The sequence below is a fragment of the Camponotus vicinus genome, unplaced genomic scaffold, assembly GCF_025532165.1.
Source record: "Camponotus vicinus isolate PSW18456_S1 unplaced genomic scaffold, iyCamVici1.0 SCAF_8, whole genome shotgun sequence".
Lineage (NCBI taxonomy): Eukaryota > Metazoa > Arthropoda > Insecta > Hymenoptera > Formicidae > Camponotus > Camponotus vicinus.
In genome coordinates, this window is record NW_028141980.1 from 11,869,966 (window position 1) to 11,894,125 (window position 24,160).

Genomic DNA, 24,160 nt, shown 5'->3' on the forward strand with positions numbered 1-24,160 from the left:
TGATAATGTTCCATTTTATATTTTAGTTTATATAGATTAGTTTACGAATTTATATTATGAATGTTAATTACTAGTAAACTGTAAAACAGGGCACGTTGCTTGAGAGAACAAGACTATAACATTTCGCGGATCTTGCTGTAACCACATCTCGGAGCTCGTTCTCTCTCTTTCTCTCCTTCGGCTAACAGTCCGTTTCGACGAGATTTCGACGCAAATCCCTTTATACACGCACTTGGATCGCTCGGGCCAAATAAAATTGTTGGGCGAACGACGTAGACCGGGAACACAAAGTACTTGAGCGCAGCAACATTATGGCACGTTTGTGTCTCTTTCATATACGAAACGGTCGAATCTAGGCGAGATTACTTTGTTTGCCGTGAGCGTCTCTCTCTCGTCCTCGTCCCAGAACGTGACTGTCGTTACACTGGCTGCGACGAAATTGCTCCGATTCGCGAACATCCCTCTGCCAGTTACAAAGCTGCGCCATTTTTCCCTCGGAGCTTCGTAAAGCGAAGATAAATAGCTCTTCGCCATACCGGACGAAGGAGGAGAGAGTATCTCTGCCATCATGGTTCATCCGACACGTATACTCGCATTTATACACACACACATAAATATATATATATATATATATATACAGGATGTCCCAGATGTAACGAATCAGCTGTTAATAGCAGACTCTTGAGATCATTTGGAGACGAAAATTCTAATATCAAAATGTTGAGGAAGATGTAGTTTCGGCGCTACAAAAGATTAAAGATTACCAATCAGCGCGTTACATTCTCCCGTACTCAGGAACATAGTGCATCAAGGGGCCCGCGTACAATGCGATAATATCGATATGGATAGAAGGATCAATATAAAATAAAAAATGGAAAAAGGATTCTGCAGTGAGCGCGATTGTGTCTTCGATGCGACAATAGTCAGTAGTTTGAACATTTTTATGAAGTCTTCCTCAACATTTTGGTATTAAGATTTTCGTTTCCAAATGATCTCAGGAATCTACCATTAATTGCTGATTTGTTAAGTCTCTGGGACATCCTATATATATATATATATATATATATATATATATATATATATATATACTGTGTTTACACGGATCTACCTAATTCCTGCACGCCCGTACATTCCTGCGAGATATTCGACGTCGTTTTTCACGAAACGACTTCAATGGCTTATAGTTAGCGAACAGTTTTTATTAAATTCCGTTACTTGCCGGAGGCCAAAACGTGAGTTTTATATGATGGGTCGTTTGTGTATGCGTGCTCGAATATTATTTTAGTGGATATTACCGTGTAGCATTTACGAGTCGCTAATAAAAAATTTAAATATCAATGCGAGCTATCGATAAGAATCGACCTTCGCTCGTTCAACGTTAGCAACCGGGGCTCTGATTTTTAGCATCCCATCTTACAAAAAGCTAGTCTTGGATAAAATTCATCGCTAAAAGTAAAGAAAGTTTTGCAATCGCGAATCTTTTGCGAACTTTGAAGAACTCGAATACTCCTTTCCGACTGAAGGGGCGAGATGGGGTGGAGACAAGTCGCCGTTGAAGAGAATTATAAAAGTGCAATCTTTATCTTTGCTGACTCTTCAGTTACGATTGAACTGCTAGGAAGGGAATAGGATAGGAAATTAAGTCCGCGCTGGCTGTTTTCTCGCGTATCGCAATTGGACTTTCCGCGTTCATCAAGGTCTATATAGATAAAAGATATCGCGCGGATGCCGGACCGATTAATTATGCAAACGTTAAGCACATTAAACGTCGAAGCCGGCAAAGCAGTTTGAATTAATTAATGCGCGATGCGTTTCTTCTACCGGCATTTATCCTCCCCTTGCCTCCCTGCTAAATCGCGAAAACGGATCCTTGTTTCTTGCGGTTCTTATGCACCGATCCTCGAGTTATAACCGGCAGTCGGGGACCAGCGGCGGGTGGGGTCGATGAGCGAAGAAAGGACATCGCGAAAAGAGCAGGACACCGTCACGACCTCCATCCACACCCAATGCCGAGAAAGTTTTTCCCACGCCTCGGGGCTTCCGTCGACGATGGCGGTTGGTGGCGATGGGTGGAGAGGGAAATAGAAGCGAGAGGGGGTTGATTTAAGCTGCCAGACATTAGCACCTCGTGGGGGCGCCCCTTTGCTTCCACCACGACTACCGGCGCGCACCCCCAAGGTGTCCAATCGAGATAGCGGGTTTTAGGGTAGTTTCTCTCTCTCTCTCTTTCTCTCTCTCTCTCTCTCTCTCTCTCCCTTCCTTCTTCTCTCCTCCGATTGTGTGCACTCGTTTGGTGTCTCTCGATCTTTCGTCCGGTTCTCCCTCCCGTCCATCGTCCGCGGAAGCGGGACACACTTTACCTTTGCACGTTTTCCTCGGGGGGGCTGGCTCTCGAAACTCAGTTTCGAAACTTGTACATTTGTACATTTTTCGCTCTGACGCTCTCTCGCACGTCTGGGGCCTTATATTTTAACCATATTCTCAGAGAAAACGGGACGGATACTTGGAATTCGTTTTCTCGGATGGACTTTTGCACGGCCGCGACCTGTGGACACGCTTATCTATTTGTAGGTAAGACAATTCTCAGCGGAGCTTCTGTCGCTTCTGTGTCCCGTTCTCTCGCCCCCGCGTTGCCTAACTCGCTTTAGCCTATTTCGCGAGAGTGCGAAAAGTTATTTTACGTCGCGCGAGAGAGTTACGTCAAGCGAAGTAGTTACGTCCACGTGTTCGATAAACTGAATTATAACGACGACGTCGATGACGCTTCGACGTTGGATATGTGCTCAAGAAATTTTTCGCGGTAGCACGAATGGTTACCGAAATTCGCTGCTCGACGATAACGTTTATCGAACGAGCGATGATACTCTAGTTGAAATGCACGTCTAGTGGTAAGAGAAATTTTTCATCGAAATAAATAGATCCCCATATTGGATGAATATTAAAAAATTCAAACGTCATGCGTCAGAAATTTGTTTATATTCACGACGATTACGTTTTACCAACTCAACAATAAAAATAACTGATAAGGGAAATTTAAAATTTCTATCAGGTTTTTATATTGGAATTAGAATATTATTGCAATTTATCGCACGTGTGATATTGTAATATTGGGGTAACACAGATTATTTTTTGTAAATAAAATATTTACGCTTTTGTTTGTTTTGCTGTATATCATCAAAATATTCGTTTCGTGATAACGAATTTATATTGCAGGTAGAAAGATTATATCGCCGATTATCGAGGCACGTTTTTACTCCCGTGGCTTCCGAAGTTAAATCCTATCGCCACAAATCGGCCGCGCACGTGTTCTCTTCCGCGTCGTTCGCTGGAAAATCGCCGGTGCGGCTGATTAACCGGTCGACCTGGTGTATCGGAGTATAGGAAATTTCGATGTTTACATCGTGTCACGCGAGCTCACAGACAGCAAATGCGACGACAGCAGCAACGCTGCCTCCGCTAAATTTTCCGACACAACGAATTTGCATGAGCGAAAAAAATTAAATGTTGCCGCGAGCGTAAAATAAAATATCGACGAAAAAAGAAGGAGATTAAACGCGAAGATGTCATCGCAATATTTGGCTTACAGTGTCATCTATCGCATGATATATTTGCACGTAGGCAGAAATCATCAAAATCGTGTCAAACAAAAATCTGTCATTTGTCGGAACCGATTTATTAAAACAATTGCAACTTTACTTATTTTCTCGCGTTATGGTTGTAAAATAAATCTCAACATGTGTCAAGCATAAAATTGAAATTCTCGATTATTTAATTATTTCCATGCTATTGATCGATGTTAGAAAATGCATATTATTGCACATAAATTTTCATCATGTTTTTCATTTTCTATTTATATTTCATTAGTTTGTTTGCTACTGTGTACCTTAGATAATTCTATATCAATAGCTATTTTGCGAATAAATAAATATTAATATTAATATATTATGTTTAATATACAATTGATCAATTTCTAACACGACATACGTCAAAAATTTCATATTTAAACAATAATCGCAATAATACACAATATGTCAAAGAGAAGAGATTTTTGCCTCGTCGAGTGAAGAAATCGCGCCATATCAGATTACGTATCTCGGATTGATCGGCCGCGTGTTCGACGTACGATATTTCCCAGGAACATGAGACAACTTCGTCAGATTACAGGTGGCAGTCACGATCGCGGCGTATTCAACCGTCATAGAGATATATCGAAATCGCGAATAAGTCACGAAATCGCGCGAGATCTCGCAATGGAGCCTCTCCCGTATTTCTTTTCTTCATGTAACACGTTTCGCCATTTTTCGAGCGACATTTCGTCGAATAAAATGGAAATTTTCTGTAGACTACGTCAAATGCTACTAGAAAGAAAGGAAGAGAGATAGAGAGAGAGAGAGAGAAAGTGAGTGGGACTCGTTGTTTATTTGCTCCTCACGAGAGGAAGTGATACTGCGCGTGAAATGACAGTGATGCGAATTATTCACGAATACTCCTGGAATAAACTGTTCGCGAACGGAGCACCGAGTATAGATCCGACGACTTGTTTCTATCGAGCTGTCAAGTTAATTACGAAGTTATGAAGGAGATAGATTAATCCTGTACGTGCGACATCGCTGTTACTTTCAAAATATTCCGTTCATTTCCGATAGATACATCAAACATCGTTCGCTCGCTTGAATATTTTATCTCGGTCCAGCAATAATGTAAACGTCCGTTTATACTTGTTTACAAATCCACCTTGACCGTTAAATATCTCACAGACACCAAGGGATATTTAACGGTCACTGTTCGTTAGAATTTGGATTATGTCTCTACATATTCGATGTTAGTAAGACGATCCTGAGGGATCGCGAAAAAACTCTCCGGACACGTGCTATTCGTCTATCCATTTGCGATGCGAGCGTATGTACCAGGAAAGTCGAAGTCAGTTGAACAAGAATAAAAGCGAACAAGAAAAATAAGAGCTTCTGCATCTTTTAAGATCTAAAGTTTTCGTTCGGTCGCGCGTAAGGCAACTTTATTCTCTTCTTGAATAAGTAATATGTACTGCCAGATCACATCTATGATTCGAAACGATAGAATCGTCATTAATGCAGGAGAGAATTTATTATTACAAACAACTGGCGAGACGATGGAAAATAGATTTCGAAACTTTTATATGTAACATATTACATGATAATGATAGAGATAATAATTTCTCTTCTTTTTATGGGTCACATTAATTAATTAACAAGACTGCAGAGAAATGATATTACAAATTTTTCTCGCATGTGGAGAAAAAATATTCTTGGACAGCTTGTCTACATTATTGAAAGATAAAAGCAGCATCATACTATACAATTTATAATATACTATGAGCAGCTTTTTGCCTTAATGACGTCCTGTGAAGTTCTTTCGCATATTCGCACGCAGTGAGCTCTTCTTGTTTGTAAATTTTATGCGCTGCGTCTTTCTCTCTGTTTTTCTCACTCTCTTGACGAAGAGCGTCCCATGGGATCTAAAGTGAGCAGGGATCTCATCCATCTATTTACCCACGATGCATACGCGAACCTAGCAGCTGCAAGACGATGGAAAAGACAGTAGCGCAGAGTTATTTTTTATCGAAAAACTGACTTTTCCAGACCGACTTAAAAATAAACTTTCACATTTTAATTTATATATTTTGACGTTTTTATATTTTGATGCATGCGCTTCATCTTATTTAATAAAATGATGGATTGAGCGAAGAAATATTAGAGTAGCTTATGATTCTCTCCAATTCAATCTTAATTTGATACAGGATGTTTCGAAATATTGATTTTATTTATGTTTTTTTTTTATTTATTCAATATTATTGATTTTTTAAAAATATTCTTCACGCCAGGTTGGATTCCGAAGGAAAAGATATCAAAGTTGCAATTGAAAAACAGTAGAATTGTTGGAAGGATAAGATAGGGAACGTAGAAAATACAAATCATAAAGGACAAGGGAACGCGTTTGAGGGGTTTGAAATTTTGCTGGGGGGGGAATCACAATTTGCAAAGCAGTTTCGTAATTGGCGCGGTATTAAACAGTCAGTGTAGAGACAGTACGTCTATGCAGAGGCTTCCTTTTCTACTGTAGATGCGTGCGAAGGAAGTGAATCGTACAAGACGGCATTTGAGTAAAGGGCTTCGTATGCCATTCAGAAGATCTTAATAAATTTCTCATTAATGTAATAATATGACTACATAAAGTGCTTCTGCTTCACTGTGTCTACTTTCAACTCTGTAAATTCTTTGACATATTTGTAGTAAATTACTGCTTAGCAAACGTCTCGTGGAATACTTTCTACAATTCCTGAACACTTAGATCCAATTAAAATTTCGTTAGATACAACGCATTTAAACTTTGAGAAATGTAAAATTTAAATAAATTAAAAATAAGAACGCAACATATTTTATTATCTATAAACTCACTTTTCAAGATAAATTCATAAAAATCCCTCTATCCCCTGCTTTTCAAAACCCATTAATGAGTTTATAGTTTTAAAAAGAAAGAGAACATTATGGCTTGTTACAAAGTTGCTCGGGATTGTCGAAATTGTTTGAAAAGTATGGTATACCAGGTAATATGAGGTTAAATATGTTGAATTCTGTCTCATCGAAGCTAATTGGCAAGTTCGAAACGGTTTCAGGAATTTCGGGAAACTCGCCCTCTCCCACTCAGTATTCCCGCAGGCTACCGTGATTATTCAAACGCGGAGCTTCCTATCAGCAGTCCCTTTAAATGCCCGGCGCTCTCGCGAAGCGAACGGGAACGGAACTGTCTGTAACTTGTCCCACGGGAAGCTTTCCACCGGCTGTCGTGCGAGAACGCGCAGCGGTAGTCCACCTCGCCTGCTCGCCTCTAGTAGCCATATATCACGGGCTTAATAAACGCGAAAAGTAGTCCAATGCCAAGAACCGGCAGCTGCAAGATGTTGCCGCGCAAGGTCTGACGGGCGGGCGAATAGCGAAAAATAACGAGGGGTCTGGAACGCGGCATTAAATGTGGACAATCTATCTCTCGAGTTCGTGACTTCGGTGTCAACGATCGCCTGCCATTGGCGTATTAATCGTCACAGATTTTCTGGAGCTTTTAAAATTTAGCTGTAATATTTTTAATTGAATTAAGCTAGATTCTTGGCAATTTAATTCTTTCTTTTTAAATTATAATTATACAGATTATATAAAAGAGAAAATTTAAATATGATTAATTCTAAGCGAAGCGTATATGTGTAATTATTCGTTTTTAAAAAGTTTGTTTACAAAGTACAATTGCTTGTGCAAGTTTATTTTTTGCAAACTATTATTATATAATTAGTATATAAATTTTATTGCGTTGACATTTTTGTTTCTCAAATTTCGATGCCTAAAGTAGAAAAGCCTTTAAATGATATTATGTCGCCTGGAGGTCTATTTCAGCCACTGCTCTTCGTTATTCCTTATCCACCACTAACCACAAAGATGGTCCGTTATTGCCGGCAGATTCGTGCATTCCGTGGATTATTAGCTCGAATTCGCCGCCGACTTTAACGTTTACGCAACTCTCCTCGAGGCAAGGAAATAACTCGCAATTCCATGAACGCCATTTCGTAAACTCAAATGTCTCAAATGTCTCAACAACTGAAACGGAAGCGTAAACAGTTCGCTCGTGATACATCATAGAATTAAGCTCGAAGAGCAGTGTTCTATCTTAATTTGACTGAAAATAGTTCAAGTTGACTGACAATAACGGATGGGTCAGACCTGGATTCGCACGTTTCCAGTAACACCCGGGACGCAAAACGTCACGCGTAAAATCCTTTAAAGAATGGAATATGAATCGGTAGCCGAGCGATTAATGAAGCACGTTAAAAGAATAAATTCGACGGCGTTAGCGATCGTTAGTGCAGGCGTTAATGGCGGAACGCGAGGGGCGCAACGCGGGTTAGGGATGTAAATCGCAAAGTTTTAATCACCGCTGGCGGTGCGCGGCCGGTAGCGGCGGCGCGTTAAAGCGAAATTGCGCCCTACTAACAATGAAATACGTAAATTCTGTGCATCCGCGCGCGATTCAGGGCTAATGGCACGGCGTATCATTATTTACGGTCTCACCAAGGATAAATATTCTCGCGTAAGAAAAAAATACAATCCAGAGGCCAAATGTACCCGGTATATCGGTATATTACAGCGTAGCATTTTCACGTCCTCGGTGTTAATAAAGTAGTCGAATCAGATTTCAATCGGATGTTTATTACCAGTAATTACATTAGTCGGTTAAATGAAACATCGCAATTTTTTTTTTAATAATTTAAAAAATCGCTGCTTTTTAATTTTATAATATCTATTATGAAATAGATAATTTTATCACTTTTAGTGATAATAATTAATAAAAACTCAGCATTCAAAAATGTGTGTTGTCATAATTTATCTCAAAGTCTTAATTGATCCTAAATTTAACTATATATATAATTGCCTTTTTTGCAGATTAATTTAACAGCTGTGGGATATATTCGGGAATTAAAGTACTATTTCTGAAATGATTGATAAGATATTCCATTCTGGACGCTCACGATTCGATACTCAGCTAGTCGGCGCCTTCTCTGCCACTTTATCTCGCAGGATTATAAATTTGGCGGCTTCGGGGACGATTAAATGTTCCCACGAGGGAGAGGATGATTCGCACATTTTTCTTCTCGTTTCCGCAGGACCGAAAAAAATCACTCGGCTGGTGAGGATACAGTCGGAACACATCGCACGTTGCGGAACATGGACAAAGCCATCGAGCCGCGTTCCGTCTCGTTCCAATTCCCCGGGGCACCATCCTCAATGGGTTCTAACCCACCCCGAATCTCCCTTTCCCTCTTCCTGCCCACCACCTTCGACGACATTCCAATTTATTCTCAGCTGCTGGCTGGCACGCTTTACGACCAAATTCCCTCTCGCAAGACGCTCTTCCCTCTGTACCCTATATCTTCTCCTTCCGTTATTCTGTTTCCCTCTCTCTCTCTCTCTCTCTCTTTCTCTTCGTCTCTCTCATCGCGCCTCTTGTCTTCTCTCGATATTTGATCCTCCTTCCTTATATCTTCATCTTTTTTTCGGTTTAATATATCGCCGTTTACCACGAGCAATATATATTCTGGCCCTTATAAAATATTCACATAAAGTGTGTGGAGTTTTAGAATGAGATTTTAGGTAATCTCGATGATTATTATAAATTTGAAATTTTATACTTCAAATTTAACGTCAGCTAAAAGTAATTATTCATAAAGATTGAAATATTTGCACACACAATATTTGTATTCATTAAATTATGTCATTATTTTATCCAAGTGTGTGACTCATTTACGAAATCTTTTGTATATAATTATATTTGGAATATATGTGCACACATATACGCACAGATTAATCTTTAAACATCGTCCCAACGGGACGATCATGTCTATATTATCTGTGTACTCGTCTCGTTTTCTCTATTGACGCTCCCTTCTTTGATTCCCGCTCTTTCTCCCGTCTATTTATCCTCATCTCGCGTTCTTTTACCGACCTCGATTTTCGTCGCTTTGACTCCGGGAGTTTATTATCGAGCTTTATCCGCGAGTACACACATCCCGGATCAGACCAGGAATAAAAGCTCCGTAGCCTCGAAACTTCTGCTGCGCACACACACACACGAGCAAATGGTCAAAGCGAGAGAAAGGTGAAACGAGAAGAAATAAGAAAAGGGAAAAAGAGGAACGAGGGACAAGTAAAGGAGACAGATGGTGGAAGGTGCGGTGGAAGCTCGAAACGAGAGGGCCGGTTCGTAGCGACTAGTAACATCAAAGAGCCATTCAGAAGTTTCTCGTGCCTTTGAGATTTTTCCGTTAAACGAGCTCCAGGCTGTTGCCATTCTTCACCTGCGGAATAGAACGACGAGGATGAAGACGTTGGATGAAACGCCTGGATATCGATAGAGCCTTATAAAGATCTGGACAGATTAGACGCATTTTCATTGCGCACGAAGATTGAGGGAATAGAAAGTTGCGGGTAACGAGAAATTATGACGAACATTGTTCCCGTAAATTTCTCGTTAAAGCATGAAACATAGGTTTTGTCTTTTCTGCGCGTAAAGGTTATACATTTTATAAAGTTTTCTCTTCTGTTTTATAAAAAGTACAAGTTTGAGACAAGATCATTCTTTGGGAATAATGATATTACTTTGTAATAAACTTGGCAAAAAATTTCCAATAATTTTGCAAAGATAAGTTTAACTAATCTAATGTCGTTTGTCTTCATAAACAGAGTGTCATACGCAATACCAACATTAGAGAACGTATTATTTTATAATATTTCGTGCAGTATTAAAACTAGTTTACTGGCAGCGACACATACATGGAATAGTATTAAGCATCAAAGCAATTTGCGTAATGAATCTCACCGCGAGGATAGAGATAAAAAAGAATCATTATCCATATGACGCGAAATGAAATGTGATTAAGGTCGCTATTGAGTTTCCTGCAGTCGCTTCAAACGTTTCGCGAACCTCGTCTCGCGTATCGCTCTTATCCGGTCTCGCTCCGTTAAGATTTGGTGCGTCAAGCACGACTGAATAATTCAGTCGCAAAACAAACGATCTTAGGAAGCGCGGCGATATATTCGCCGACACCGACGAGGACGACGACGACGACGACGACGAGAACGACGACGGCGACGGTGGAGAGAGATGAGTCTTGTGTACATGTCGCAGCTGCCTTGCATTGTGCAGGAAAGTAATCATGCTAATGTATTCTCGCTCGGATGTTGCGCCCGAGAAGCGGGAGGGAGTCGAGGGCGAGGAGGATTGCGAAGTTTATTCTTAAACACGATTAGCGATCCCGTAGGCATCCCTCTCCCCGCCCTTAAGAGACCAGAGTATTGCCATGCCGGGAGAAAGTGAGAGGTATTCTGCGGGGGCTTCCTTTAATCTCGTACCGCGCAAACATCGGATTAACGATTCCGGAGAGACGAGACCGTCGACGCGCGAGAATTGAGACGCTCATCTTTCCCTTGATATTCCTCGGCCCAGAAAGGATTCTCGTCGGAAAGAAATGAGAAAAGGTAGTAGTCCCGATATTGATGACGCTGGAATGGTTGCGCGTTCTTTGACTTTCTCTCTCTCTCTCCATCTCTCGCGATGTCGAAATCACAGTTTGCGAATCCGAGTAAAATTGAGACTCCTCTTTTCTGCGTATCGGGAATGCCAACTGGTTTCTATCGCGATGTATGGTGGTTGATGTGTAAAGGATAGAAGCGCGAATAAAGCAGAAAATTAAAGTGTGACAAATGTCGATACTGCGTGATCGAGGAGGAGGTATTTCGAGGTACGAGATACATTTCATCCTGTCCCGTTGCGTTTTCAGATTTTTAATCTCCGTGTCATATATTTTTTTTTCGTGTTTTGCATATTCGATAATAAGGTAACTTTTCCGAGAAAAATTTAATAATTATAATTATATAACACATAATTATAATGCTATATACATTTCTCAGAATTATATGATAATTTTATTGTGATATAAAACAATTATATACATATTATTTGATAATATTTAAAGGTGCGCAAAAATCCATCAAAGGAACTCGATATCTTTTGTGATATCCGATATTAGCGACTTTTAATCAAGGAAAATAACTGAACATAACATTTCGAACAACACGTAAAATTAATGCAAATGCTATGTCCCATCGTGCGCTATAAAACCAAATATACGGTCCTTGCGTAAATATATTTTGCATTAATCTACAATTTGACAAATAAATAAACATAGTGCACACAAAATTTTTAACGCAAATTTAATTTGCGGTAGATGCGAAAAGCCGCGTGTTTACACACGCACCGAGATTTTGTCAAAAAATAGCGCGGTAAAATTTGCAAAATTCAACGTCGAGTCAAATACACTGTACTCTCGAGCATCTCTTCTCTCAGGCTTTACATCTCGAAAAAGAAACTTCTTAGTATCACCTTATGGCCATTAGCAAAGAACGCGGAGAGTCTAGGAGATAGAAATGGGGTGCCTTCTTAAATGCAACGCGTCGAGACGTTTCCAGTTTTGTACAAGGATCGTGAAGAAGACAGAATGAAAGTAAGGGAGAACGGGAGCGCGAGAGAAATGAGAGAGAGAAAGAAAGGACGAACGAAGAAAGAGATGAATCTCGACGTTTTAATTCAAGATGGAAAGACTGAATGGAGAGAAGGATGAGGGAAGGAAGGCGAGGAAGGAGCGGTCGGGTCGGGCGTGCGTTCCAGATTTCTGGAGCCGTTCAATGATATTCCCGAAGAGAACGAATGAAGGCGGAGGGCTCCGGATGGCCGCAATGGAGTTGGATTTAGCTGGAGGCGAATGGCGAATCGGGTCGCACAGAGTTGGAAGATGCGGCTGTGTGTTCTCGAGTCTCATTCTCCAGCCTGCATTTCTCCGTGTGCTCGCCGTATTCTTGTTTCCTCCTCTATCTCTCTCTGCTCCTCTGTTCTCCGTAAGTACGTGTCTATCCACATATATGCGCGATCGTGTTATATCGTACGACCGAATAATACCCGTGTGCGCCGCTCGATCTCTATCTGACTTCCCGAGATGCGGTTGACAGGTCCGTGTGGGTTTGTGCGAATCACCCGGAAAAATATGGCTCGCGTTCGCGTTCGAATGGAACTGTATTCTCCTCTCTGGCTGATATCAAACGCGATTTCGACGCTGATCGACAATATCTCCCGCGAAATGGGAGAACGGCGGACAAGACTGACGAATGAAGGGTTTCATTTTTCGAGCGGAAAACTACTTGCGAATATTCATCTCGTAACCACAAATATATTAAATCGATTTTGAACGAATAAAAAATCAGTAGTTCTTTTCTTTAATTGAATAGTTTAATGAAAAGAGTATATTTCCCTAAAATTTCTCTAAATATTTCTGTAAAAAAAATAAGACTCGTCCTCGTAAAAATTCAACTCTAATTATGCGCAAGCAACCATGTGGACAGCTTCATCGGCCGAAGGAATGATTTGTATCTCCTTTCCTCATGGGTGTCATTCAGTCCGGGCCGCAATCAACGATTATAATGATCGATCTAAATTCAGCAGCGATCTCGTGGCGACAATTTATTAACGATTGATTTGCAATGTAAATTCATGGGGAAAGCCCGGCGCGCCGCCGATCGATATCGACTTGCGCGACGCGCGCGATCATCCCGCCAGTGACAGCTATGAATCGCGAGAGTCGCCGATTGGCTGGTCACGTAGTACGAACGTTAATTACGCTTCGGTCCTGACTAAGAGGGAACTTTGTTCCCGCGGGGATTAGACCCTCGCCGGATTCCAGAATCGTGCCGAGGCACGGGACGGTTCCGTCCGATGTTAAAACCAGCGCACCATATACATACAGAATAGGATGACGCGCTGCTTCGTTACTGCTTTCGTGACATCCCTTCTTTCGAGGTCAGAGTTAGGGACCGTCGGAACGTTATGAACGATAATCCCGTGAATACATCAGTCATTGAATTCGTCATCGAGGTAATCTTTCCTCGCTATGTATCGCAAATGCGCTACTATTTTATCGAATGAATTATTCAGACGTGCTCTTAAAAGTTCTGTGTCTTCTACGATGCCCATATAGACATTTTATGATCTCATCTTATAATCTTTACAAGGTCTTATTATCGTGCTTCTTTTATATTAAATAAAAAAATGATACGTGTAACACGCACTTTTTCCAAAAGCTTAATCTGACGCGAGAATTACGAAAGTCCATCGTAATAAATTTGTTTATGAATCGCGTATAATATTACTATCTCCGATTGGTTACGTATGTATATATGTATGAGAGGGGTTTGATTAGAATCGATCATTACGAAATGGAATATTGCGCGCCAACGAATCAAGGACCATGAATAAATTTCGCATGTCTTAGCTCTTAAGAGCCTTAGGCTCGCCATCGATGCAGCCTCGGGCGATGCCGCGTAATTGCATAATTTATCGTGGACCCAGTGAACCGCGCACTAATGGATTTCCGAAATAAATTTTGATAATCGCTCGAGGCGAACTATAGCTATAGTGATTAATTTTCGAGTCGTTCTTCATGTAACGGATTTATATTAATAAATAATAGATACACTTTTTTCTCTTAGTAAGAAGAAAATAAAATATTAGACATGAAAAACGAGCTATCTATTATTGCTTTGAAAAATGCAAATTTAATTCACTTCTCACAGTAAAAAGCATATGCATATTATATGTACATGTATATGTAATAAAAATCATAAATAATCTCGAAAGAATTGGTCGATCAATCTCAAATAATATATTTGCTTTATGTTTTTTTAAATTTCACGATAATATAACAGAAATCATTAATTACTTATATCATGCATTATCAATAAAATCGGATGTGTATCCGCGGATCACATGATGAGTGTTTCAGATGTTTTACAATTAAACATATTATTCAGCTCCAAAACGATACAGCCGTGAATAATGGAGGTTAATTTCACGTTTCATCAAATACGGCATGTTTAGTGATTATACTCCCAAAATAAATGCAAGTGTTTGTCCTAGATACGAATTATAAAGTCTGACCCAGTTTCGGTTTAATTAATTCATTTATTCAGACGATGATCCTTTTTCGATATCTAAGAATAACGGCTTTTGTTAATAAGTAGTTTTTGAGCGACTTCTAAATAAGAAATTTTATTCTTACTACTCTTTTCAGACGCGATATGATAAGATAATTTTTCGCACTCGATTCGATTCCTTTAAATGTTTAATGCGCAAATTAGAAATCGAGGAAGCACATTGCAGCAAGCACAGCAGGATTCAATTGCATAATTTATTTGGTATAACGAACTCCCTAATGGATCTCCACAACACATTTCGACAGTCCAACGGAAGCGAGTCGCGCTATGGATGCAGAGTGATGGGACCACACGTTGCCGCTGGAAGTGCAACGGAAGAGACATGTGCGAGTGCAGCGCATAAATGGGTATTAACCCTTAAGTGATACAGCGGTATGGCCGGAGTGTAAAACGTCGACCGACATTCTGAGAACGTGTGTCGGCGCTACCTCGAAAGGGGTGAAACACCGGCGACGAATATATACGACACTGTTCTTCCGATCTTGGGGGAAACTTAATACGCTGATATTGCGTGCATAATGAATCCCGCACCCAGGAATTTATCGTCGGACGAAATAAAACAACCCTTCGTCGCCGCTAATTTGCCGCGAAAAAACGGGGCGTTTAACGAGCCAAGATTAATGGATCAAGACCGTGTTCGATCGACCGTGTCTGAGTAATTTCTGAGCACGCAATGTCCGAAAAATGGCACCGAGCGAGGACGTTGCTCGTTGAGAGATCAATTCCGCAAACAAGCCCCGACGGTTTCCCGGACCTTCCATTCGGAAGCAAGACCCCGAGCAAGAGCAGTCGCGACGTGCGCGCGATCTCCTCTCCCTATTCCTCGGTACGTCGGTCGGGATAAGCGCAAGTACGCTCCTACATAAGGCGTCTCGTCGTCTATCTGTTCCGTAACATATGCGCCGAGTGGATATGCAAAGAAGGCTCGCGCCTTGCGATCAGAGAGGATCGGCGGAATGGATGGAGAGAAGGACCGATGTGAAGACTGACGAGAAACGGAGTGGCGATGAACCTGGAAGAAAGAGGGAGAAACTGGAGGGCGGTCCGGAGGTTGCCCCGGCAGTGTGTTACAAGTGCCGAGGTGCGAGAGCTTGCACGGGGTAGGGTAGAGTAGGTAGATAGGTAGCTAGGTAGGTAGGTAACGTTCGAGTCGAACGGAATATAGAGTAGCTCTAGCGAGGTACATACGTAGGTTTGAGGACCGGGGTTTGCACGAACGACCCACAAGTGGCGCGCCAGCTCGTGTGTGCACAGGCGGTCCTCTGCTTGCCTGGATTTCTCGCCATCATCCATTCCCGGCCGCCTTTTCCCTGCCATCCTATTCTCCGACTAAACATCGTGGTCGCCCTCTTCGAACGACGCCGATATCTCTTTAAAAATACTTTTCGGCCCGAATATGCTGCGGTAGATTCAAAGGCGAAAAGAATTATATTAGTACTAAAAAATAAAATCTTTTAGAAAAAAAATATTTCTGAATATGACAATAATCTTTTCTATTTCTACATGTTCTCTTTGTAGTGATATAAATATTGTTATAAATAACACATATCTGCAAGAATCTAGATATTTGAAAGTAAAGTTTATTTTTCTTTCAAGATGTAAGTTGACACGAAAATAATTGAGAAATTAAAGTTAGATTCATACTTTTAAAAAAATGGACGCTCACTATTAAATTTAGATCGGTATGAATAAAGTAGTCTAAGTTTTCACTCAAACGCGTGTATTCAAGCGAGATCTCTTTCATAAACGAGAAAGCATTATCTTTTCAGATTTTTGCAAGTTTGAATATAAACTCATTAAGAGAAAATATCCGCTTCAAAGTATAACATAATCTGTGAAACAGGGCGGAAATTCATTCTTCCTATTAATACGAAACCGCGCTGAATTTTTTAGAGCCACAAGTCTATATATATTCGCTTCGTAATATCCATTTTCTCGAACGCAATCCGTTGTCATGTCGCATTGTCGTTTCTTCGTGATTCGTTCTCTTCAGATTTCAAGCGGAATGCAGGGGAGGAACGATGCCATCGATCGGATGATGAACGTACTTGTGACGAAAGGGGGATGGTTTTGCCGCTTTTCGACTCTGCTCGACCTATTTCTAGTAAACCGATATTGGTGTTTACGCGTCACGGATGTTATTTTGTCGGGTTTCATCATTCATATTGTACTTATTGTGTCAAGTCGAGCAAACAATTTCACGCGCGAGTACACGAGGCAAATAAATTTATGTGTGACTAAACGTTTCAGAATAAAACGGAAGTCTGTAAGTGAACGTGCGCGTCAATGTTTTAGAGGGTGTGCTCGCGCAGTTGCCTCTATCTCGCTGCAAATAGCTGTGAATACCTTGCGTTCGTAAAGGTAAGGTCTCTCTCTCTCTTTTCCCTTCCCCTCTCTCCTCTCTCCCTCTTTCAGTCATCCTTTGAAATACGTTCCGCGGCTATTCCTTTAAAGATGTCTTTACGTCTATTCGAGTTCTTCCGCTTATTAGATCTCCGTGCTGTCCAGTCTAACATTTTTAGTTCCACTGTTTGCTTCCGATAAACGTCGCGATGTACTTTCACGTCGCTCGTCTTGTCGATATACTTTATTTAATACCGTGTTTTTATAAGTCCAAGGTGAAATTTTGAAAATATAGAAAAATCTTCAAAATATCTCTGATATAACTTGTCCTACTTACTTTATCATCACATTAATCTTGTTAATTATGGGATCGTAACTACATTGTCAATGTTCATAAATTACAAAATCCAATGCTATCGTTTCTGAAAATTTTTTTATCAACATAATTTAGCGTTTCAATAAAAGGAATAAGGAAAATAATAATAATCAGTTATTAAAAAAGGCGATTATCGATTCAAGTTACATTATGAGATAAGAAACATGTAAAGGGATGCGCATAACCGTAATAGAGGTAATGATTAGGACATAACGTCGACATATCCGTCTAGATTTCCGAGGTCTCGCATCCAGCGTTTATTGCATCGTTTCCTTCTTACCGATACGTAATTACCCACCTCATCCTACATAAGTTCCTGCTAAAGGAAGGTGTACAGGTGCCGTGTCTTGCTGTAAGGTTCCAGCTCTCCTTCGCGCCATATCCTCTCTTCAGTGCTTCTCCAGCCAGGGAAAATAAACGAGCGAGACGCCATTTGGTACGGGCATTAAACCGTTATCGCGTTAGATTTTCCATTTTTCCGAGGATTCCTCGAATGACCTTCCGCCGAAAGTCATTACCGCCGAGCGATTTTCTGATACCGATTTGTGATACTCTGAGCCTTTAACACCGATGAGAGAAGCACGATAAAATAAAGGCGCCAAAACGGCTGTCGCTCATAAGACGCGATATAAATTCCTCAAGGCGGATTATGGAATTTTGAACACTCGTTCTAATCTGGCGGAGTTACGATAACGAAGGGAAACCCCGCGCAAACACAGGACACGGCTACGCTAAATAATTCCGGCGCACCTACAAACGGCTGAATCGTTATTGTACCACCTTTACACTGCAGAAATGATTTACGCAGCGCTGCTCGAGGCCGTTGCTTACTTAAAGTTTGATGATATGTGTACACTCACGGTACCGTATAAATTAATGTATAAATTAGAGCACAAAAAATTAGACGGTAATGAAATGGATAGACTGATGAATTGTAAATGAACATTATGATTTCATTGAGTTTCATTACATTATAATCAATAATTTTAAGTCGCGTTTTGTGTAAAATAAAGGACAGCAAACTTTAATACATAATTTTAGTACATAATTTATCCGATATTTTGATTAAGGCAATAGTTATGTTGCAATATTGTTATAATAATATTTTCTACTTCTATAGTTAGTAATTAATCTTCAATTAGTATGATTAAATTTGGGCAATGTAACCTACTATATAATTCGGTCTGTTCATTCGCAATAAACAGGTGAAGTAATAATTTATGCTAATAAATTAGGAAGTAGAATTTTATTATTAATTGCAGAAACATTTTTTAATTAAAATATAAATTAATTTTCTATCTTTTATTTCTGTTTTGATCAGTATATTTGCTCCAATTCAATATAGCGAATCTATTTGCACATGCAGCGAGAATTCCATAGATTTCCGCTTTGCCGGTCTTCATAAAATTCCGGCATAATCAATCGTGTTGGCTAGTTCATTATCAATAATTTCCAAAATTAATTTGCAACAACAAAGTCTAACAAAGCCGATAAGCCCCGGAATGCCGAGCTGCATATTATTATACCCGAAAATGAAATTCTCTCGCACGCGAGACTACCTTATGACAGTTTCGCATCGTTAACACTAATCTCTGCCTCGTAAACCAACGCGTCGTCTGCTTCTTCCATCCTGTTGGCAGACATCATCACCGGTATCTCTTCAGGCTCTCCGCGCCTCATCCCGGCGACGCTACGTAAATATTTGTCGCGCGCGTTAAGGGATGAAAATAATAAGTAGACAGCTCCTCGAGAGAGGGTTTCCTCACTCGAGTTTAGGAGCGCTCATAAAGAGGGCGAAGCCGTTTTAAGCGAGAGCCGCTAAGTAACACGCCACCTCGTAGGCACGACCCTCGGATATCGAGCGATACTCATTGTCTCAATTACGTGGAACCCGAACGAGAGTGTACTCATTGAACCACGAAGGCCACTCACCTTGCCTCGTATGCAACTTCTTCCGGTTTCTTTATCGGTATACTGCTCACGCGTCCATGTCCTCTAAACGTGTATGTAACGCGTATGTCTAAAGTTTGAAATTTCGAAAAACCCAGAAACGATAATAAAGATAAATAAAATAAATATCACTAAAACAATATTAAAACAATAATGTTATATATACATATATTAAAATCTCTTCACACTAGAATTTGAAAATGTGAATAATGTACTTTCGAGTAATCTATATTTGATTAGTGAAGAGAATAATATTATAAAGAATTTAAGAAACTTTTTCATCCGAATTTTAAATGACTCTTTTTTACATAATTAATTTCTCGTATTAAATTAAAATATCAAAGATTTCGGGTAATATTTTACTACAAGAGAGAGAATTGCAAAAATAACCTTTGTATACATCGATTAGTCATTCCGGTAATTCGGTCAGAACGGAAAACCTGGTATGATGACAGTCGCGCGTGACACTTGGAAATTATGTTTCATATCGAGTGTCTGTTTTAAACTCTTCGTGACACGCGGCACTTTCGACCACGAGAAATTACACGTGCGCCACGCAATACCGTGACCGTGTCAAATCGTGAAAATTTAAATAGGTGGCGGCTGGGGTGCGCCAAACCGGTCATTAAATGCAAAACATCGGAGTGTCGGATACAAGTTACGGAATTTCCTTAATAAAAAGTTGACGGTAACGTGATTATATAATCGAAAAGCCGAGACTGACGCACACACGTCCCAGAAACCTCGATTTTAATTTTAATAAAACACTGTTTGGGTTTTTGAAATTTATCTTCTATAAGTTAAGGCAATACTTTTCTTGCATCAGGTCGAAATATTATATTCAACTTATCGATTCTCACGAATCGAGGAATCTATTGATCGCATTTCGACTACGAAAGCAGATCTTGTTACTGTAAGATATTGTCAAATGCGGGTTGTCTGCATCTCAAATTTCGATAATAACAGCATTTACGTAACCATGGATACACCTCCTGAGATGCAAGGAGTATTGCGAGATGGTGTCTAGTGTCTAGTAGAGTGGAAAATGTAATGTGTGTTACATATAACAATGTTTTCTTTGAGAAACGTAGAAGTAACTCAAGATAAAGAAAAGCAATAATATATCTTTTCAACTGTTAGATATCTGTCAGAAATATGTATCTTCCAAGTGTCTCTAAAAAACAAATCGTGTAACTTTTTTAATCACAAAGCCGCAAAATATAAAAGATAGAGAGAGGAAAAACGGGAAGGAAACACGCGCATTTATAAACGCATTACATTATTTAAATATAATCAACGATTATATATTTATATGTATATTTGAATAAATTTACAATTCAACATTTACCGTCATCATGTATCGGAGCTCCCTACAGATTACTGTAATCTCTGTATAAATTCTATAGTATTATTATTATTATTATTATTATTATATATAGAATATTAATATTACATATAGAATATATATACTAAATATAGTTAATTATATCTTGAAAAATTGTTTACGAAATGATCGATTAAAGGTAATTCCGAGTTAAAAGTGAAACTTTTTTATCGCTAAAACAAGAGTATTATTCTCGGAATGCCGGTCACGACTCGGCGGGAGGATCTTCACTTTACCGTTTTTGGCCTGCCTCGCTGTCGTAAGCCACCCAATTTACGGTGCAAACATTAAGGTCGTCATAAAGTACTGGCAGTCTTAAGACGCCATAAATCGCGCCGTCCTTCCGCCACCCTTCTCTTTCTCTTCACGCGTTCCTTTAGCTCCACTTTTGAGGGCGAATCTGCGAAAGCCCGCACGGCACGGCAGGTGTATTTCACTTTCGTGGCCGTAGTTCTCTCAAGCACGCGTGCCAAAGCAGCTTACCGGGAATTTCGTTGCCGTCTTTTGCCCGCCGGAGAGGGAAGATTGCGGGCTGAAGTTGCACGCCGTTGTTGCCACCGACGAAACAAAAGCACCCCTTCTCCCGCCTCTTAAATATTAAATTCGCCGCAAAGCGAAGAGATGAAAACATTAACTAATAATACAGAATGTCTTTGTTTCACAATCCGTTTATAAAGTTTGCGATGTTTCACGACGTTCGCGTTCGATTGCAATTAACACAAGTTATGCGATGAGTTGACAGGACACATCCTTGCTGTTCGCTTATAAATCTAGCAAGATTTGAAAAGTAATTATAATGAACAACACGTCAATTCACGAAACATGTATTTTATGCATGAAAGAGAAGAAGAAAAAAAATGCAAATATTAATTTTATTTTTAAGCTCGATAATTGGCATTTAATTATCTTTATTTGAATTACTGATTAATTCAAAATTAACTTTTTCATAAATTTTACTCCATTTTACTTTATCACTTTTGAAGGCGAATTAATTAAAATTGATGATTGATTGATACCATATTGAAAATTATATGGAAAATATAATTTAATTTAAGAAAAGAATAAAAACTATTTAAAATAAAACGGAAAATTTTGTTTAATATCAAATGAGTAATTTTAATTTAATTAATTTTCATCATATAATATATAAATTATGACGATAGAATAATCGTTCCAATCGTTCACCATTTTATCTTATAACATCTCTAAATAAAAAATATTATGCGATTAGCTACTTGTGTATATAATTGTATACAGCTCTTATATAAATTATACGAACTAAATATCGCGAAAATACTCTTATGGAAATGGCGCTGGGATTACGCGATCAAGAAATAGATGGAGAGTTTTGGAATCTCTTTATATGCGACAAGGTACTCGTAATCAAAATCTATCGACTCCATTCGTCGGCCGCATATATCCGAGCGATATATCTATATATCTAAGAGCGGCGCCGTATCTGAAACGAAATAAATCTTCTACGAGGAGGAAAGCGGATTAAAAGAAGCTGAAAATCTATCCGGCGATAATAAGAACGAGCATTATCGGCGGAGATTGAGTCGCGGGATAGTCCAATACGGTAATTTGAGGCGCAAATAAATCGATATCCGTTCGCGCGCGCGCGTTGTTATTATTAATGACTTTAGTGCTCGTCGCTGCGGCGATAACGGGATATTAGGTGGACCCTATCATGTAAAATTATAGAACAGTTTGGCGAACACGGGCGTACTTCCGCATAAGCGGCGTCATTATCATTTTAGCGTAATTAGCGTTTAGTAATTACTGAGCATATTCATCACGGAGCGTCTGGATATCATACCGAATAGTATTTATATCGTCACGCGGACTGTATTCATCGTGCATATCCATGCGCACATGCACGGCAAACTGCAATAACGCCGCTAGGTACGCATGACTTCGTCGCATTTTCCAAAATTGTAAAATTGCCCCGTAAATTATGGATTTGCTAGTCTATTCTAAGAGCAATTTAAACTTATTGTTCATCTCTCTTCCTTTTCAACTATTTCTATAAATATATCAAAAAGGTAGATGATCAAGTCGGAATGGGAATAATTTACAATGACATTTTTAACGTAAAAGAATACGTTTATTTTGCACAAGCTGCGAATTTTTACATGATGACGTAAACCTAACTTGACACAGTTTTGCAATCGTCATAACAATTATTTGATGTAAATAAGTACCAAAGTCAAACGGGACCGTAGCAGACGAAAGGAAAATCCAGGGAGACGAGAAAGCTTCCAAAATTACGGCAATTACATCGCTGGCGGAGCTGTCATTAACGCGGTTGCTCATGCGCGTGCACACGCATGTGTACGCAGATGCGTTTTCCTATGACATTCGCCTAAACCGCTGCGTTTCGCATACAACAAATACGCTACCGACATGAGGAAATGCGAGTGCCACGCATAAAAGGCAGTTCCCGAGACAAATGCACGGTGGTGGGTGGGTGGTGGATGTTAATAATGCCCGACGACGGTTCTTACAAGCCGCCTTACGTCGGGGAGGCAGCATCGCTACGCCAAAGTGACACACCGTGCACAATTTAAGTGGCGTATCCCATCCTCGTTGCCGCTTGCGTCGCGAATATTCGCGAGAAACATGTTTCACAGCGAGTCTGCGCGTGCCTCATGTGCATCCAATTTCGAGTACTTTACTTCCTATCAAATGTATCGTCTTTGACGAAAGGAAAAAACTCGCGAAACGGTTCGATGTCAGCAGGAGACAAGACGGTACTCGCGTGTCTTATTATTCGAGCGTATATATAACGGTTTTTAAATAAAAATTTTGCAAAAGAAGAATCGCAGAGAGACAAGTTTGTATATTTCCAATATGAGCAAAATAAGGCGCTATTTGAAGATCGTGAAATTTATGATGATAAATGTCTGTGTAATATCGTTCGTTTTCTCGTACCTTATTTAGTTATCGGTTTATCATTACAAATCGCGCGAGCTAAAATATGCGAGCAAAGTGTTGATATCGCTTAACCATTCTTGTTGGATGAAACAGTTTTCGAAAGAGATGTTTTTGATTACCTGGCGCGCGGCGCGCTACGTGAGTCGTAAACGTCGATTATTATGAATTATCGGGCTGCGCATAGATGCAAGTTGGAAGTTTGCAACTCGTAAGTCACAGAGTCGTATCCCTGTAGCGAGAAAGCGGTGGCACGTGGTGTGTATATGAAAGTATAGGTACTTCCCCTCGCGCGTCTGGTATATCTAGAAATTATATCCCATAATGTAGCTGCGGGACTCGAAGAAATTTACCACTGCAACGTATCGCGTAAGAAATGTACGAGTGTTAAAAATGTGGGGGCTAAATTTCATAAGGAAATGCTGGAAGAAATACGCCTGTGCGCGCACAGGTGTTCCATTGTACCATTGGACGCAAAACTCGGACGAACAGGAAACGGCATCTAAATTTTAGCATTTGGAATATATTCGTCCGATAAAATTAAATCTTGTG

General features: G+C 39.9%; 2 protein-coding genes across 8 annotated transcripts in view; one reads left to right on the forward strand and one right to left on the reverse strand.

Moving 5' to 3' along the window:
• Window positions 1-24,160, reverse strand: part of Tmtc2 (Transmembrane O-mannosyltransferase targeting cadherins 2) — a 265,630-nt gene that overhangs the window by 152,443 nt on the left and 89,027 nt on the right. The window lies entirely within an intron of this gene.
• LOC145975691 (uncharacterized) overlaps window positions 1-24,160 on the forward strand; it is a 113,734-nt gene that overhangs the window by 60,775 nt on the left and 28,799 nt on the right. The gene's annotated exons all lie outside the window — the stretch shown is intronic.